The sequence below is a fragment of the Lissotriton helveticus genome, chromosome 2_1 (assembly GCF_964261635.1).
Source record: "Lissotriton helveticus chromosome 2_1, aLisHel1.1, whole genome shotgun sequence".
In the NCBI taxonomy this organism is placed as follows: Eukaryota; Metazoa; Chordata; class Amphibia; order Caudata; family Salamandridae; genus Lissotriton; species Lissotriton helveticus.
In genome coordinates this window covers 116,470,862-116,491,178 of record NC_136059.1, presented here as the reverse complement: position 1 = coordinate 116,491,178, position 20,317 = coordinate 116,470,862, and positions in this window count along the sequence as shown.

The window sequence follows — 20,317 nt, the reverse complement described above, 5'->3', positions numbered from 1 at the left end:
GGCAAAAGGCCCTTTCACATGGGACAAAAGGCCCTTTCACATGGGGCAAAAGACCCGTTCACATGGGTCTTGCCCCGTGTGAAAGGAACATTGCTGGATGTGTGTCACGCTTCCGACACAACTCCAGCATTGCGCCAAAAGATATGTCATCTGTAACTCCTTGTGACATGATGCGTAATACAGTAAATATGACGCATCCATGGTGCCACAAGGAGGGCGCACTGAGAAGTGTTTCATCACTTATTTCACACAGCGATACACCCCTTCTCATAAATGAGGGCCATGGGCTTTAATAGCACGTTACTTACTTTATAATGTAAAGGCCTCGTTTATGAGAAGTGAAGCACAGGCTAATAAATTAGCCCACTAGGGGGCAGATCTACAAGAAAGTGGAAGTCAATGGGTCGCACTCCGACCCATTGACAAGAAAGTGGCACCGCAAGCCCTTTGGCTGTGCCACGCTGCTGCACTCTCAGAGCACAGGAATGCAACATATTTACAAGAATATGTTGCATTCCTGTGCTCTCCCCTGCGCTGGAGCACAAACAGCTGCCAAGCGCCGGCGCAGGTAGGATGCCTGCGCCATGGGGAGATTGTTTTTGTACAGTAAGGGGCACCTTCCTGCAAAAAGAACAATCACTAAAGGTTTTTTCTCTTTCAATGCGTGCTGTAGAATGCAACACGCATTAAAAGAGGGAAAAACGAGGAGAAATGAAAACATTTCTCCTCGTTGCGCCTCGCTACGCCACCAATAGGGTGGCGTAGCATTCAGACGCATTTCCAGATTTACTATTTCTCGTAAATCTTGAGATGTGTCTTGTTCCATGGGTGTTGTGTGGGAACACCCACAGCAACATCCATGTAAGGCCCCTTCAACGCAAAGTGCTGCGTGTGAAGGACCCGTGTTTACAAGGAGAGGAAAAGTCACGCAGGGTGGCTTTTCCTCTCCTTGTAAATTTGGAGAAGCAACCTGCGCTACCAGTATGCGAAAAGTGACAGGCTTGGGGCGGGGGCTTGTAAATCTGCCCCTCAGTGTTTAAATGTGATGCTCATATGGGTATAATATCTGATATTTGTCATTGCTTGATGTTGCTTGTGATAAAGTGTCACTCATAGTGGTTGAATGTCACGCATAAGTACATTGAAACTATGAAAATGTCACAGGCGAGCAATCTGAAACCTTGGCAGCTGTGCAGGTAATGGGTCCAATGCTGTGTCTTTAATGTGCCTCCAACGCTGGTGAAGAAACACTGGTGAAGAAACAACTCTGCAGCGCCCAAGACTGAGCAACAAGCCTTCCCACAATCCTCTGCGTTATATCTGCATACAAACCCTCATTTCGTATCCCTTTCACTTCTAGGGGCATGAATAATCATTTTAATTAATCCTGAAGACTCAAATTATGTTCAATATTTTTGTACCACACTCTCCATTATTGATCATAACAAGTTGCAGCCTCGCACTAAGATTGTCAGGTGATTCTATTTTAAGGGTTCGCTCTTCAACCATTTTTTCCGTTTCCCAAAATCCTTTGCATAATATCTGCATACAAACTCTCATTGCGTGTCTTTCAATCCTAGAGGCATAAATAACCATTTTAATGAATCCTGTACACTGAGATTATGTTGAACGATTTTGTACTATACTTTATATTGTTGATGGTGACGAGTTGCAGCCCCGCACTAACATTATCAGCGGATTATATTTTGGGGATTCGCTCTTCAGTCACTCTACTATATGTACGAGTCATGTGTTGATCCTGGGGTGAGTGATCACGCGCACTTTGTGTGGCCGTGAGAATCATTTCTAGAATTTTTGGAACTTCAAACCAGAAGCACTTATTTAATGTGTAAATATATAATAAGTATGCTAAAGGTTTGACAAAACCTGGGGAGCTTGTGTACGGCTTGATTCCATGTTATTCGCTGTGGGTTAAATGTAAGTTCTGTCCAGGAGCAGCCCCAGCCCCCTTTGCCTCTGCTCTCCTCACACCTCCTGATCACAAACACGCGCCTGCTTTAGGGAGAAAGAAGATTCGAGAATCCGCGCCGTAGAGAGGAGAAGGGTGAAATGAGGAGAAGGATGAAATGAGGAGACGGGTTCATTTCTTCACGAGAGGGGGAAGGCTTTGCTCTCTGTAAAGCAGAGGGGACAAGTGGAGGCTGCTTTGTTCCATCTAGAGTCCACCTCCCCTCTCGCGAAGAAAGTAATCCGTCTCCTCATTTCACCCTTCTGCTCTGCAAAGCCCTCTGCAGTTTCTCCTCATTTCACCCTTCTTCTGTAGGGATCAGCAAAGGTTTCCTCAATCGTCTTCATTCCCCCCAAGGAGGAGGGTGTCTAAGATTTAGAGAGTGACTGGTGTGCGGGAACAAGTCCTTTTCAAACCTGACTTTCAGTGTAAAATGTAACCAACAATAACACATCCCCACCAATATTACATGTCTATTATTTGCCATAATACTTGTGAGCGTTTACATTATTGAATATCTCTCTTAATTCTATGTCAGTCCACGGAGGCTCAGATTATGCTTCTCTTTACTTTACTGACATAAACAGCAGCCAATAAAAACTTTAAACTGGCATGACCCCGGAAGGACAACCCCCTCCAACAGTCTGCACCAATCAGTATCAAGTCCCTTGTATAATTGTCCATGCACATAATACGACCTCCTCTTTCTTTGCTGCTGCAGCAGCGAGTTAAGTGCCCTTCTATATTACTTCTTTTCTTGGGGGTAATGTGTGTTGGGGCGGTGATTGTTGACGGCGCGCGCGCGCCTGTGATTTGTTGATACGGAGCGGGTCCTCGCTCGTGATTTGCTTTGTTGGTGAATTTTGTGATTGTACCTTATTTTACAGGTCTTGGCCCGTTTCATTGTTTATGCCCGTGCGTGTGTTCTCGGTCTTCCGCGCGCGAACCGAGGCATGCTGTGCGCTCGGTAGGGGGCGGTGGAGCAGGAGGAGGCAGACGCGAGACGCTCGCGCTCAGGAGGCAGTCGAGCCCGGCCCCACACGCAACGCGCATGCGCGAGGAGCCGGCTTTCGTTTTCCTCGCATTACCGGCTCCTCACGCAGCGCGCGTTTGTAGACTGCATAAGTCCTGGCCTCATCAGAACGCTAAACGGAGCGTATCCGTATTAGAGCTCTGCTCTAGGGGAGCTTTCAGTGTGTTTTCAGGGGTCTCCTTCCACCTGATATTTAGCCTCATTGCCTGTAGTGTTTCTAGTTGCCAGTGTTGTGTGTGTGTTGGAGGCACCCCTGGGCTACTCCCCCCCTTGAAGTTCCTCCACACCTCCCTGCTTCAGAGCTATGGTGTACTACGCCGAGGAGGATAACCAGTGGGCAGAATATGATGAGTATGTAGACTATGAGCCACAAGAAGAGCATTTGGAGGAAAATTTGGTAGAGGCCCTGGATTCCCACGTCCAAGGGTCAGTGAAGACTGCACTAGTCCAGGCTCTTAAGCCTTTTGCTAAACCCCTTAAAAATTACGGAAAGAGAAAGTTCAAATCTGCCGGGAAGGGCGGTACCTCTTCTCAGTCCTCGGCCCAGGTGTTGGCCCGAATGGCCAGGAATGTCCTGAAGGACCATGGCTCAATGGCGAATGACACGTCTGGGGATTCTTCCCCGACTCCGCCGGATTCCTCTGATTCGGAGGTGGAATCAGTGGCCCCCAGAAAGAGATCTAGGAAGGTGAAGCACACCCAAAAGGCGGACGATGGTCAGGTACCCAGGAATCTTCTTTTTAACCCAAACAATATTGTGCACCCTCGGTCCACTGAGTGGATACCGTGCCCTGAGGTGGCACATTATGTGAGCAACAACCTGCGTCAGGGTTTCGATAATGGAGTGAGGGCCACGTTGCGCTCCGAAGGCCCCAGACCATCCTTGACAGGGAAGGTGGCTGACACACCGGATTTAGATCCCACAATGGCGGCGTTTATGCGCAAGTTTGCGAAGGATCCAAAGAAGGGGCTGGATAGAGCATGGAGAGGTGTCCAAGACAAAATGTTGGATGTCACCGGACCCCTCACGAAGATTCTAGACGCGGCAGTGATAGCAAAGGATAGGAATGTGCCGCTGGATGTGTCGGAGGTTCTGGAATGGGCACAGCGTGCCATGTGCTTTTTAGGTAATGCGAATGTGGCCGTGTCTACAGAGCGGAGGCGCTCTTTTCTTATGAGACTTGACTCCCAGCTGGCGGAGATGGCCCCTTCCGAACCTGGTGTCCTAGCTAATGGTATGCTATTCGGAGACAAATTTGTCAGGGAAATGGGCAAATATGTTGCCACCTTCTCCGCATTGGACAAGGCCCAGTCCAACATCAAGAGGGTTCTCCATGGTGGTGTTTTTGATAGGGCCCGACCCCCAAGAGGTCGAGGGTCCGGCCGAGGTTATGCACAGACCTCACGTGGAGCAGAGCAGAGAGGCAGAGGTAATCGACGCCCCAACTTCTACCCCTCCCGTGATAGAGGAGGTCGTGGCAAGGGGCAAAGAGGAAACTATCGTGGACAACAGGCGAACTCAGGAGACTACTCCTATTCAGGTACGACTTCTATGTCCATCAGAGCATATGGTGGGGGGCAGACTGTCACTTTTTCTCCACAGGTGGCGCCAACTCACGAACGACCCTTGGGTGTTGCAAACGGTACAGGGTTTCCACATAGAATTTTATGCCTCCCCGATGCAGCGGCGGAGACCAGGTCCACTGTGTTTTTCCCAAACAGAGCAGAGTTTCATCGATGCAGAGATATGCTCCTTGATCCAGAAGGGGGCGATTGTGGAATCCTCCCCACACGAGCTAGGCTTCGTCAGCACCGTCTTTGTGGTCCCGAAGAAGGACCAAGGGTATCGACTGGTGTTGAATCTCAAGGAGTTCAATGGCTGGGTCGTTTATCGACACTTCAAAATGGAGGGGATACACCTCCTGAGAGATATTCTATTGGAACAGGATTGGATGGTGCGTCTGGATTTAAAGGACGCCTATTTAGCAGTGGCCATCTATCCTCCACACAGGCGGTTCCTGCAGTTTCAATGGCGCGATCGGTGGTTCGAATTTTCCGCCATGCCCTTTGGACTGTCGTCCGCCCCATGGTGTTTCACCAAGCTGATGAAACCCATCGTGCAGAAGTTGAGGGAACGGGGTGTTCGCCTCATTATTTACCTCGACGACATCTTGATCTTAGGTCAGTCACCGGAGGTGGTGTCGCTCCATCTGTCGTGGACGATCCACCTCCTTCAGGACTTGGGTTTTCTCCTGAACATACAGAAGTCGATCTTGCAGCCTTCTCAGGTGATGGAGTTCCTGGGTTTCCAGGTGGACTCGGTGAAAGCTCAATTACTCTTGCCCCTCAAGAAGAGGGTGGCGGTGAGGAAGGAGTTGAGGAGAGCGCTTGCCTCTCCGACAATCTCCTTGAGGACGTTGGCACGCCTGGTAGGGCTTCTGGCTTCTTCGATCCAGGCGATCTTTCCGGGTCCTTTGCATTACAGGGCCCTGCAGCGTTTGAAGGCCTTGCATTTGCGCAAGGGCCTGACCTATGCCCAACAGATTTCTCTTTCTGCGGAGGCACGTACGGAGATAAACTGGTGGTTAGAGCATATGGATGCGTGGAACGGCAGAGCCATTTTCGCGGCCACCCCGGAGGTGGTGATAGAGTCGGATGCCAGCCGGTGGGGCTGGGGAGCCCGTTGCGGCTCGGTGGAGACCGGGGGCCGGTGGTCCCGCGAGGAGTTGAGTCTCCACATCAACTGTCTGGAACTCCTGGCGGGTTCTTTTGCGATCCGCACTCTGTCCCCTCAGGGAGTTTCGTGTTGTATTCTCCTCAGCATGGACAATGTGTCCGCGGTACGCTACATAAATCGCCTGGGAGGCACCAGGTCGCGTCTCCTAGCGGAGATAGCCAAGGACTTTTGCCATTATTGCCTGGCCCATCAAATTTCGGTGACGGCGGAGTATATACCGGGATCCGCCAATGTGACGGCGGATTGGAACTCTCGATACTTGAGAGATGCCAGCGATTGGAGGTTGCACCCCCGGATCTTCAGGGCACTGGATCACAAATGGGGTCCGTGTGTGGTGGATCTGTTTGCCTCGCGGCTCAACAGACAAGTGCCCCAGTTTTACAGTTGGCGGACGGATCCGTTGGCGATCAGCTCGGACGCCTTTCTTCAGTCATGGACGACGGGCATTCTATATGCGTTTCCTCCATTTATCATGATCCCGAGGGTTCTGGCTCAGGTTCGGAGGCAGAAGGCGGAGATGGTATTGATCTCCCCGTGCTGGAAGGCGCAAGCATGGTTCCCAGAAGCGATGAGTCTCGCCTGTGCACCGCCGGTGCGGATCTCGTCGTTCCCAGATCTTCTGACGGACCCGGTGGGTCTTTACCATCCGCTGGTCCTTCAGGAGCAGTTGTCTCTTATGGCATGGAGACTTTCCGGCGCCGTTGGCAAATGCCGGGAGTTTCGCAAGACGCTATCTTTTTCTTATCTCAGGCATGGGCACCTTCCACTCACAAGCGGTATGAGTCAGCTTGGAGACGGTGGGTCGGTTGGTGTGCTGAACGACAGGGTGATCCAATGGGATCCGATATCACTGTGATAGTGAACTTTCTCTCTGAATTGGCGCGGTCAGGAATGGCTTACAGATCGGTGAATAATTTCCGGTCGGCTATTTCAGCGGGACATCCGCATGTTGAGGGCAAGCCGGTGGGGGAGCATCCCCTGGTTTGTAAAGTAGTTAGGGGGATTTGCCTTGTGAATCCTCCTCAGCCACGGTACACTGAACTTTGGGACGTGTCTGTGGTCCTTCGTTTTTTGACGACCTGGCCGGCTAATGAGGGGCTGTCTCGCAAGCAGCTCTCGGCGAAGCTTACACTTTTGCTCTGTTTGGTCTCGTGCAGGCGAGTATCGGATATTCGCGCCTTGGATTTGGCAGGTAGAGTATTCACTCCCTCAGGAGTTTCTTTTACGATTTCTAAACGTACTAAGACGCATACAAAATGTATTGCTTATCCTGCTTTTCCTCATCACAGTAAATTGTGTGTTGTTCAATGTCTTAAGGTATATGAGGATTGTACTAGAGAGTTTAGGACTGGTTTTGGTCAATTGTTAATTTCCTTGCAGAGACCTTTCCGCCCAGTCGCCTGTGCGACTCTGGCCAGGTGGGTTACCTGGTTGTTGGACCTTGCCGGTATTGATACCTCTAAATTTGGAGCTCATTCTGTGAGGGGAGCTATGGCATCTAAGTCATTTGGGGCCGGTTCTCGGCTTCAGGATATTATGACTGCGGCAGATTGGTCTTCTGAATCCACATTCAAGACATTTTATCATAAGCCTATTGTGGATGTAGCCTCAGTGGTGGTGGAGAAACTTTAAACTAGCATAATCTGAGCCTCCGTGGACTGACATAGAATGAAAAATTGTCTAGCAGACGCGACAAAGAATTTTCAATTCTATTAAGGACACGGAGGCGAGGATTATCCCACCCGGGCTTGCAGACTTGTGATGTCATGCATTATTGAATGATTATATGATGTACTGTACCCACCCGAATGTTTATGATGGCTTGCTTGTATTTCCAGTTTGAGGAATAGCAATTACGACATATATTCTTGTTTCAGGTGATCAACAGAAGCAGACTTGAGTCGACCTGCCTATGATCTGGATTGTTTGCAGTTATGCAGAGGATGATTTCCTCGACGTTGGATGCGATGGTTGCCATGTTGGCCTCCGGTCACGTTGGACGGATGATGTATTCGCAAAGAAAGAGGAGGTCGTATTATGTGCATGGACAATTATACAAGGGACTTGATACTGATTGGTGCAGACTGTTGGAGGGGGTTGTCCTTCCGGGGTCATGCCAGTTTAAAGTTTTTATTGGCTGCTGTTTATGTCAGTAAAGTAAAGAGAAGCATAATCCTCGCCTCCGTGTCCTTAATAGAATTGAAAATTCTTTGTAGCGTCTGCTAGACAATTTTTCATTTACCATCTAGATGCTTTCTCTAATTAATATCTTCCATAAACTTCGACACTGAGTTTCAGAACCACACGAATAGCAAGAGAAAACATCATGAACAATTCAAATCTTTTTTAGACTAACCAAAAGTACGATCGCCCGATAAGGTTAGGGTGAGTCTGCAACTTGTGCCGATTAACAATAGAGAGTTTGGAACAAAAACGTGCAAGATAAACTGTAAGCACAGGATTCATTAAACGAGTAATTCATGGTTTTAGGGATGAAAGAGAAATGACATGAAGGTTTGTATGCAGATATTTCGCAAAGGATTGTGGGCAGGCGATTACGACAGGGTAGAAGGCTGATGAGTGAGGGGGTTTTGCTCTAGGTAAATCAGATTACTCAAGGAGGGTTTGCCACGCCCCCTAGAGCTGGCAGTGCCAGGCTCCCCCTAGAGCTGGCAGTGAAGCTCTGCCAGCCAAGGCAGAGCATAGGCGCCCCTCTCCTGAGGAGGCGTGTCTACCCGACAAGCTGTCAAACTGCCAATAGGGGCGGGCTGGAGAAGAACTGTCAAAGCTGGCCAATACGATTGTGGCTACAGAAAAGTCGTCCGAGCTGGCCAATAGGAGTGTGGCTACAGAAGAGCCATCCGTGCTGGCCAATAGGAGCGTGACCCGATAAGTTTCGTCAACCTGGCCAATAGGAGTGTGGCTACAGAAGAGCCGTCCGTGCTGGCCAATAGGAGCGTTGGTAAATAAGTTAAGTCAACCTGGCCAATAGGAGTGTGGCTACAGAAGAGCCATCTGAGCTATTCTGCTCTCCTTCTACCTCTCTTTCTTTCACTAATTGACTACTGGACAAACCTTACGTTTCTGATTATGGCGTTCTTTCAGAGGCATGCACTAAGGGGCAGATTTATGAAGGCCTTGCGCCGCCGGTGCGTCACTTTATTTGACGCAACGGCGGCGCAAATAATGCGCCCTATTTACAACGTGACGCATCTAGGAGATGCGTCACGTTGTAAAACCCTGCGCCATAAGGAGGCGTTCCTGCGCAGGGGGGGGCGTTCCTGCGCAGGAACGCCTCCTAAAAGTGGCTGAGTGAAATCTATGAGATTTCACTCAGTCACTTTCAGGACAATGCTGCGTCAAAACCCTGCGCCTGCTTGAAGCAGGCGTAGGTCTTGACGCAGCATTGTGGAGATGGTGCACCCCCGAGCCTTGCTGGAGCTGCGTCACGCTTGCGACGCAGCTCCAGCAATGCGCCACCTTTACGGCACAGATGCGTCACGCATCTGTGCCGTTTTTGTCCCATGGTGCGCCGCATTGTAAATGCGGCGCACCATGGGTGGCGGAACAGCGGCGCAGGATGACTGGCGCATCCCTGGGGATGCGCCAGCCATCATAAATCTGCCCCTAAGTTTGAACGAGTTGTCTTTAGAACTGTGCAGTGTTAAGCCTGTCTTCTATCTTTACACAGCTGCCAAGGTTTCAGATTGCTTATGTGTGACATTTTCATAATTTCAGTGTAATTATCATTCTATATCAGTCCACAAAGGCTCAAATAATACTTTACTGACAAATACAGCAGCAAAAGAGTTAACTTTAAACAAGCATAACCCGGAAGAACAACCCCCTCCAGGAATGCACCAATAGCATGACAGTAATCAATATATAAGGTCCCTGAGACGTAAGCACTTCCTCTTTCTTTGCTGCAGCAGCAGTGAGATAATTGCTTTTTCATTCTTATTACTTGTTAACTACTTTTTAATTGCTTACTTATGTTTAAATATTTGGCGCGCTGCGCTGTTTATGTCAGACGCGACCTTCGCGTCTTCTTTTGCTTGCGTGTGTAGTCTTTTGACTGCCCGTGTGTTTCTCTGTGCGTCTTTCGAATTCCGACTGCGCATTTGCATGGGAGCCTGTCGGGCTCTCTCGCGCTTCTAAAATATTGTGCCTTACTTGAAGTTGAGGCTGTGGTGCCCTTTCGGCTCCTTTCTTGTTGTGGGCTGTGGCGAGGGAGCGGAGCTACGCACTTCGGTGCGCACAGGGAGCAGGCTCTGTTTAGCCCCGCCTTCGCGTGTCTGCGCATGCGCGAACAGCCGGTGACTGGATCTCAAGCCTAGTGAAAAGAGTGAAAAAATGTGTGAACAAAGAGAGAGCGCCTCACGGTAGTAACACCGAGGGGGTTCCTGGCATGCAATTGCCAGTTTACCCACTTCTCATCATTGGTCGCTCTCTCTTCGTAGTGAATAAAGAACAGAGAAAAACACAAAAGTAATGATGAAGGTGAAGTCCCAACTCATATAAGTGCCGTATATATAAACAACCTATCTATCCACTCATCTAAATTGAAAATAATAAAGTGGGTGTGCGCACCTAAAACCCCTGCAATGGCCGAAAGGCAAAATGGCCACCACTGCTAAAATGTGGAGCAACTTGCTGGCTATAGTGACTTTATTCTGCTGCTGCAAGTAGTCCAGAATTAAAAATGGTTCATATTATACCATGTTTGTATGATGCCGACATATTTCATTGCTATAACTTCAGCAAATTCGTCAGGGCAAACTCGGGGTTCTGCTATCAAATTTTGTTTTTCTCAGTTCACTCGACCTATAGTAAAATTAAAAAACACACATGCACAACAGCGGAAAAGAGATGTTGGTCATCAGTATACGAGTAACACAACAAAATGTCAGGGGGTCAACATGTATAGTGATGCCTATTGACAGTATTAGCCAGAAAACAAAGACAGAAAATTATACTCTTAAACTCCCAAGTGTACTTAAACTAAGGGTCAGCCAACCAAAAGACAACTCATGGTGTTTGGTCCGGATGCCCATCAGTCACCACACGGAACCGCCCTTCATCATTTGGGTTTCCTCAAAGAACCATCTCAGAGTGAGAGCCCGCAGGTTCAGGGACCATAGCTGGATTGGATCCCTCCCTAGAGATGTAAGGGTCTCACTCAAATGTGATGTTGGTAGTGTAGATGGTATAAACACGGGAAAGGATGCCAGGATAAACTTTTGGGCATTTCTGGCCCTTTTAACAAAGATTTTGGATGCCGCAGTGGTGGCTAAAGATAAGGGTACCCCTCTGGACCCTTCGGACATCATGGAATGGGTGCAACGCGCCATGTGTTTTTTGGGAAACGCAAATGTTGCTTTGGAGACGTTCATTTTTAATGCGGATTGATCCACAATTAGCTGAGATGGCTACCACAGAGCCAGGTTCCCTGGCCAATGGAATGCTTTTTGGAGATGACTTTGTTAAAAAGATGAGCGACATTCTCGGCTTTGGACAAAGCGCAAGCTAACATTAAAAAAGTATTTTATACTGGTGTTTTTAACAGGGCCGGCTGCTTTAGAGGTCGCGGTCCAAATTCTATCCCACCAAGAATAGAGGCGACAGAGGCCGAGGTCAGCAAGGCAATTATCAAGGCCAGCAGTACCAGTCTGGAGACTCCTCGTATTCAGGTACCCATTTTGCATTACGGGGATCACATGGTGGGAGGTCGTCTGTCTCAGGTCCTTCCCAGGTGGGAGGCCCTGTCTTCGGATCCTTGGATCCTTGAAAATGTTCAGGGTTTTCAGATAGAGTTTTATTCCACTCCCACTCAGACGATGTTTCCAAGACCTCTAAGTTTTTCCCCTGTGGAGATGACTTTCATCGACGAAAAGATCCAGTCTTTGTTGTACAAAGGGGCTATTGTGCAGACAGAGCTGCATCCACACGGTTTTGTAAGCACAATTTTCCTTGTGCCCAAGAAAGATCTTGGTTTCCGGCTTGTTCTCAACCTGAAAGATTTCAACGTGGGCATAGTGTATCGCCATTTCAAAATGGAGGGCATTCATATCTTACGAGACATGTTGTTGAGCCACGATTGGATGGTTCGGTTAGACCTAAAAGATGCTTACCTGACGGTTGCCATTTTTTCTCCTCATCGTCGCTTTTTCCAGTTTCAGTGGCGCAATCAATGGTTCGAGTTTACGGCCATGCCCTTCGGTCTGTCGTCTGCTCCACGTGTTTCACAAAACTCATGCGGCCGGTGGTTCAGTGGTTAAGGGAGAGAGGAGTGAGACTCATTATTTATCTGGACGACATTCTGATAATGGGTCAGTCTGTCGAGATAGTTCAGTTGCATCTTTCTTGGACTATAAGTCTCCATCAGGAGTTAGGTTTTCTCCTCAATGAATCCAAGTCTCTCCTGATTCCATCTCAGATGATCGAATTCTTGGGTTTTCAGGTCGATTCGGTGACGTCTCAACTTCTCTTACCGCTCAAGAAGAGGTCCGCTATCAAGAAGGAATTGAGGAGAGCGCTTGCCTCTCCGACAATATCATTGAGGACCTTAGCCCGCCTCGTAGGGTTGTTGGCAGCGTCCATTCAAGCGATTGTTCCGGGTCCCCTTCATTACAGGGCTTTACAGAGGTTGAAGATCTTACACCTCCGCAAGGGTCTGCATTATGCAGAACAGATTGCACTCTCTCAGGAGGCACGTCTACAGATGAATTAGTGGTTACAACACATGGATGCTTGGAATGGCAAGGCCATTTTAAGGCAATCCCGGATGCCATCATTGAGTCTGACGCCAGTCGATGGGGCTGGGGGGCTCGTTGCGGGACTTTGGAGACCGGTGGTCGTTGGTCCCAGGAGGAATTACGTCTTCACATCAACTGCCTGGAGCTGTTAGCGGGCTCTTGTGCGATTCAGACACTTTCTCCTCAGAAAGCAAATTGTTGTATACTTCTGCGCATGGACAATGTGTCCGCGGTGCGCTACATCAATAGTCTGGGAGGTACCAGATCCCGACTTTTGGTAGAAATCGCCAAGGATTTTTGGCATTATTGTCTGGACCATCACATCTCAGTGACTGCATAGTACATTCCGGGCTCCTTGAATGTGGTGGAGACTGGAATTCCAGATTCCTACGAGACTCCAGTGATTGGAAACTGCATCCCTGTGTGCTCCAAGCTTTGAACTCCAAGTGGGGCCCGTGTGTTCTAGATCTCTTTGCCTCTCGACTCAACAGGCAACTTCCCCTGTTTTACAGTTGGCATCCGGATCCATTAGCGATCAGCTCGGACGCCTTCCTTCAATCATGGACGACGGGCATTCTATATGCATTTCCACCGTTCGTAATGATCCAGAGGTTGTTGGCCCACACTCGTCGACAGGGGCGGAAATAATCCTGGTATCACCTTGTTGGAAAGCTCAAGCGTGGTTTCCAGGAGCAATGACTCTGTCATGTGCTCCTCCTGTTCAAATCAAGTCCTTCCCGGAATTGTTGACCAACCCTGTCGGTCTTCTTCATCCGTTGATCCTGCACGGTCAATTGCCTCTCATGGCGTGGAGACTTTCCGGCGACGCTGGCAAGTGCCGGGAGTTTCGCAAGACGCTCTCTTTTTCCTCTCTCAATCTGGGGCACCCTCCACTCACAAACGTTATGAGTCCGCTTGGCGGCGATGGGTGCGTTGGTGTGGTCAACAACGGAATGATCCCTTGGGATCCCGAATCTCTGTAATTGTGAATTTCTTATCTGACTTGGCCAAATCTGGTATGGCTTTCAGGACAGTCAATAATTTTCGATCAGCCCTTTCAGTGGGTCATCCTCATTTAGGGCCCGATTCACAGAATTAATTTAAGACAAAATCCTAAACTTACTACTTTTGGTATTCACAGAAGTTAGGATTTTGTCTTAAGTTTGTCTTAAGACAAACTTAAGACAGACTTAAGTTAGGATTTTGTCTTAAGTTTGTCTTAAGTCTGTCTTAAGTCTGTCTTAAGACAAACTTAAGACAAAATCCTAACTTCCGTGAATACCAAAAGTAGTACGTTTAGGATTTTGTCTTAAGTAAGTTCTGTGAATCGGCCCCATTGAACGTAAACCAGTAGGTGAACACCCTTTGGTTTGTAAGGTTCTACGAGGTATCAGGTTAGTAAATCCTCCTCAACCCAAATATCATACCTTATGGGATGTTTCCATTGTTCTACGATTCTTGCAGTCTTGGCCAGCCAATGAGGGTTTGTCGCGCAAACAATTATCGGCCGAATTGACTCTATTTCTTTGTCTTATATCATGTAGACGTGTGTCTGATGTGCGTGCACTGGACTTAGCAGGTAGAGTATTCACTCCCTCTGGAGTTTCTTTTACCATTTCTCATCGTACCAAGACAAATTCAAAATGTGTTTCTTACCCTGCTTTTCCACATCATAGCAAACTTTGTGTTGTGCAATGTTTGAAGGTCTATGAAGACTGTACTAGAGAATTCCGACATGATGTGGCAGGCCAACTTTTAATTTCTCTTCAGAGACCTTTCCACCCAGTCTCTTCAGCTACACTCGCCAGGTGGGTTACTTGGCTTTTGACCTTAGCTGGCATTGATTCCTCCGTTTTTGGTGCACACTCTGTTAGAGGTTCTATGGCTTCTAAGGCCCTTCTCACTGGGTCTAGGTTACAAGACATCATGACTGCGGCGGACTGGTCAACTGAGTCCACTTTCAAGACCTTTTACCACAAACCTATTGTGGATATTGCGTCGGTGGTGGTGGAGCAACTTTAAACTAGCATTATTTGAGCCTCCGTGGAATGACATAGAATGAAAAATTGTCTAGCTTTCGCGACAAAGAATTTTAAATTCTATTAAGGACACGGAGGCGAGAATAATCCCACCCAGGATGTTACATATTATTTACTGTATTATTGTCATAGACTGCTTTATTTGAATGCATTTCTGATGCTATGCTTAAACTCTTGTTTTTCCTCCCTACACAATTCTCTTTGTGACTGTTTTTCCTTTCAGTCCGACATGGGTATTATGGCTATGTTTCTTTTTCAGGTGATCAGAACACTCAATCCTGAAGATTCAGCTATCCTGATGTTCTTTGCCAGTCCTCTGCGTTCCTGGAGGTTTCCTGATATGTTCCATTCAAGTTCCTTTGGATTCGAATTTTGTTACGTATAAACTTTGCAAAGAAAGAGGAAGTGCTTACGTCACTGGGACCTTATATACTGATTGTTGTCATGCCATTGGTGCACACCTGGAGGGGGCTGTTCTTCCGGGTAATGCTTGTTTAAAGTTAACTCTTTTGCTGCTGTATTTTTCAGTAAAGTTAGAGAAGCATTATTCTCGCCTCCGTGTCCTTAAAATAATTGAAAATTCTTTGTCGCGAATGCTAGATAATTTTTCATTATGCTTCTCAAACACAGCAGCCGATGAAAATGCATATTTTCATAAATAACAGAATAACAAACTACATTGCCCATGATGCACACATGTATAGGCACGCCCCCACAGTCCATAAGAACCCTCTGCGTGCTCCCATCATCCTCTTTCTTTGCTGCTCACAGCAAGAGATAAGTGCACCTTTGTTCCCTCCTTCTGCTGTATTGCATATTGTTTGGTATTGTTAATGAAGTTGGTACTTTAATGAGTGATTACGACTTGTTTATTCACTGGTTGGTATTTGTCTGGATTTATCGTGAGGGAACGGTGCATTAGCGGGCAAGCGCTTGGTTGTGAGCGCGTCGCATCAGCCCGCTTTCTCTTACATTCCTCTGTGGCTCACGTATTAGATTTGCGCCGCTACAGGGTGCGTGGGTGTGGCGGTCGTTGACCGGGGGCAGACCGATACCTGTGTTTTTCACTGAGCCTTGTTCCCGTTTGTTATTCAGCTTCCCCATTAGGCGTGCGCTCCTCGCGCATGCACAAGGGCCCCCCTCATCGCCCTGTGACGCTTCAAGTACCGGGTGGCTCTCGGCGGTGACGCGCTCCCCAACGCGCTGAATTTGGGCTGGTTTTGGACGGATTTCAGTCGCGTTTTAGGCGGCGCGTTAGCAGCGTGATTGTCCCCATATTTCAAACGCATTTCCTGACAGTTATCGCTCTGCCTGCTAAAACGCCTGTCTCAGGGTTGTAAAATTCTGGCCAGAAGAGAGTGAGCACACACTCTTTATATAGTTGCATTGGCCTGGGTCTCTGACCCTTTGGACTACAGCTTTGCTGAGGGGGTCTCTAGGTGGAAAGAACTGTGGGGTATATTATCAAGAATGGGCGTTACATCATCGCCGCTTTTATCGGCAGGAATCTGCCGATAAAGCGGCGATAATGGGCTTGATAATATGCTCTAACAATTCCAATCGAAGCCCATGTTAGATGTCTGCACATTTAACATGAGCTTCGATTGGAATTCATAGAGCATATTATCAAGCCCATTATCGCCGCTTTATCAGCAGTTTAGTGCCGATAAAAGCGGCGATAATGTAACGCCCATTCTTGATAATATGCCCCTTTGTGTGCTGGTGGGCTGACCCGCCCCATTACCCCTCCTTGTGGCTGTGAAAGAGACTCACAGAGACTATTATTTCAGTTGTATTCATACAGATATTTTAATAGCTTCACGCCACCATTGAAGATGGATGAGTGGGTACGATACCCAGAAGAGTATGCTGAGGAGGAGGCATATGACGGACAGCAGGAGGCTGTTTTAGAGGACAACATAGTGAATGCATTGGACTCCTCGGTCCAGTCCTCTGTTAACAGGGCAATGGAGACCACGGTCCCACAAACGGTTCAGCAGGCCTTAGCAGCGGCTCTGCGCCCTATCAGGAAGCAGCTAGAGGGCTTCGCCAAGAGACACGGCTACGACAAACAGCTGCAAAAGAGGAAGTCAGAGGCTTCTACCTCTGGTCAGGGCTCTTCCAACCCCGAGCAGTGGCCACAGCACAGGCTCTTTCCGCGTTGCCCGCCAGTGGGACGGCTGATCACTCCTATTCAGGAGCAAAGGCCAAAGCTAAGCTTAAGACCCACACCAATACAGATACCGACACTAACACTACAAATACAGACACCAACACCGATACCTCAGAGGAGCCTCCTCCACCGAAGAAGGCGAAGACAGCTCTGCTGTCAATGGCGGACACTCCCAACACCCCGTTCACCTTCGATCCTTCCGAGATTATGCACCCACGGTCGTCTGACTGGGTGCCTCCCCCTGCAGTTTCTGCCTACCTCCATGAGAACCTGAGGAAAGGTTTCCCCAGGGAGGTGCGCAATCGCCTGAAGTCCGAATGTCCGCGCCCGAGCTGCCGGACAAGGTGGCGGAGACGCCAGAAATTGAAGCAAGCCTTCTAACGTTCCTATGCAAATTCTCAAAGGACCCCAAACGTGGCATCGACCGCGCCTGGCGGGGATGCCAGGATAAAATGCTGGACGTTGTGGGCCCTTTGGCCAAGATCCTAGAAATGGCCTTGGCGGCCAAGGAGTCCTCTAACCCGATAGACCCTGATATCCTGGCGGGTTGGACCCAATGGGCCATATGCCTCATAGGCAACGCCAATTGTGCGATATCATCAGAAAGACGTAAGTCACTCCTGATACCGATGGACAGCAACCTTACGGAGCTGGTGGATGCAGAACCCGGACCCCTGGCGGCTGGGACAGCTCTTTGGGGCACGCTTCAACAAAGACGTTTCAAAGTACTTCGGTACGTTTACTACTCTGGATAAAGCGCAATCTGGGATAAAATGAGTCTTCAACCAGAGTGTTTTTAATCGGGCCGGGCGAGGCTGGGGCACCTCGTCAGGCTATGGAGGCCACCAAGGTTCCCAGAGAGGCAAGTTCGGTCGTGGAAGAAACGACTATGACTCCACACGCGGAGGTACCTTCTATCCATCCCGTAGGAGGTTCAACAGAGGGCGTTTCCCGTCCGGCAACAACAGGGCGAAGTTCAAGGCCCAGCAACCCACAGGTGAGCGTTGTAGACCTTTCTCTTCTTCCTTTGGGGGGTCGTACTCAGCACTGTCTACGGCAGTGGCAGGAGCTAACTCAGGACACCTGGGTGTTGCAAACCGTGCAGGGTTTTCAGTTAGAGTTTTACTCTCGTCCATTTCAGTCAAGTCTCCCAGCAGATCTCCATTTTTCCCTACAAGATCGCAGTTTTATAGACAAGGAGATTGCAGAATTGCTGCAGAAGCATGCGATAGAGCCGTCCAGCCAGGGGCCTCACGGCTTCTGCAGCAACATCTTTATTGTACATCAGAAAGGAGGTGGGAACAGACTGGTTCTGAATCTCAAAGAATTCAATCAATTCCTGATGTACAACCATTTCAAGATGGAAGGTATCCATCTTCTAGCGGATTTGTTGCAGCAAGAGGATTGGATGGCCAGGTTAGATCTCAAGGACGCCTACCTCTCCATTCCAATCTTCCTGCCGCATCGCAGGTTCCTCCAGTTCAGCTGGAACGGCCTCTCCTTTCGGGCTCTCCTCAGCTCCTTGGTGCTTTACGAAAGTGATGAAGCCAGTGACAAATCTCCCAAATGGCCCATCTCAGGAAGAGGCGAATACGACTCATAATATACCTCGACGACATCCTAATCATGAGGCAGAGTCAAACCACACTCAGGCAGCACCTCGTCCTTACGACAACGCTGCTTCAGAGCTTAGGATTTGTTATCAATCCAAAGAAATCGGTGATTGTTCCAACTCAGGTGATAGACTTTCTCGGATTTACGATCGACTCATAGTCAGCCCAGCTATGCCTTCCAAAGTCGAAACTGAAAGATCTCAAGAAGGAAATCCTGAAGTTGTTGAACAGTCAGACAGTCGCACTCAGGGCGATTGCCAGAGTAGTAGGGATATTGGCATCATCAATTCAAGCGATATTCCCGGGCCCTCTTCATTACAGGGCCCTTCAGCACCTGAAAATCAGGCATCCTCAGAAAGGACTATCCTATTCGGACATCATCCCACTGTCACAGGAAGTCAGGACTGAGCTACAGTGGTGGCTAGGCCATGTGGATGCCTGGAACGGCAGAGCAATTTTCGGCTCTCAGCCAGAGATAATAATCGAGTCCGACGCCAGCCGATGGGGCTGGGGCGCGCGCTGTGGGGAGATCTCCACGGGCGGAAGATGGTCCCCGCAAGAGCTATCCTTGCACATAAATTGCTTAGAACTGCTCGCAGGGTTGTTTGCCATTCGGACGCTATCCCCGAGGCAGACCTCTTGTTGTATCCTCCTCCGCATGGACAATGTGTCAGCGGTGAGGTACATCAACAAGTTGGGCGGCACGAGATCATACCTTCTTGTACAGATAGCCAAAGATTTTTGGCATTACTGCCTCACAAATCAGATCTCGGTAATGGCAGAATACATCCCGTGCCAGTCCAATCAGGTTGCGGAATGGAACTCCAGGCACCTCAGGGATTACAGCGACTGGAAGTTGCTTCCCGAAGTTTTCCAGTGGCTTCAGAGGATTTGGGGTCCATTTCAGACAGACCTTTTTGCCTCCAGACTCATATTCCAGATTCCCCAGTTTTTCAGCTGGAGGCCGGATCCAATGGCAAAAGCGACCAATGCCTCTCTGCAGGATTGGTCGAACACGATCCAGTATGCGTTTCCCCCGTTCTTGCTGATCCCCAGAGTGATGACGCAGGTCATCAGACAACGGGCGGAGATAGTCATGGTGACGCCGTGGTGGACGTCCCAATCGTGGTTCCCCAAGTTGTTACAGTGGAGTTGCGATCTGCCCAGGTTACTACCGGAATCGGCATCGCTGCTGCTGGGTCCTCTTCAAAAACGGCACCCATTGATTCTAGAGGGCAGGCTAACGCTGATGGCATGGAGGCTTTCAGGGAACAGTGGCAACTGCCAGGAGTTTCGAACAGGACTTCGGAGATTATCAGACAGGCCTGGGCACCTTCGACCAGAAAACTGTATTCCTCAGCATGGAAGAACTGGGTGGATTGGTGCATGGACGACATCTGGAGCCCGTGGGGGCGGAATTACCCCACGTGTTGAATTTTTTGTCAGATAAGGCAGCGGACGGCCTGGCTTACCGATCACTGAACAATTTCCGGTCAGCCATTTCTGCGGGGCATGCCCAGGTAGACGGGAAACCGGTAGGTATGCACCTGGTAGCATGCAAATTGCTTAAGGGAACTAGGGTTGCCAACCCACCTAAACCCAAATATACGGGTCTGTGGGACGTCTCTTTAGTTATTTCCTTATTTAAAAAATGGCCTGTTAACGCACTCTTATCCAGGAAACAGTTATCGGCCAAGCTGGCCATGCTGCTTTGCCTATCGTCGTGCAGGCGTCATCGGATGTGCGAGCACTCGACGTTACAGGTAGAGTATTTACTCCTGAAGGGGTTTCTTTTACTATTACAGGTCGTACTAAAATATTGTCACGTCATATTGATTATAATGCTTTCCCTGAAAATGAAAAATTATGTGTAGTACAGGGAAACAACGTTTACAACGCAACTTTTACAACGCACTACCATTACAACAAAACTTTTACAACGCAAAAACTTTTACAACGCATACTTTTACAACGCATGTTATTACAACACAGATACTT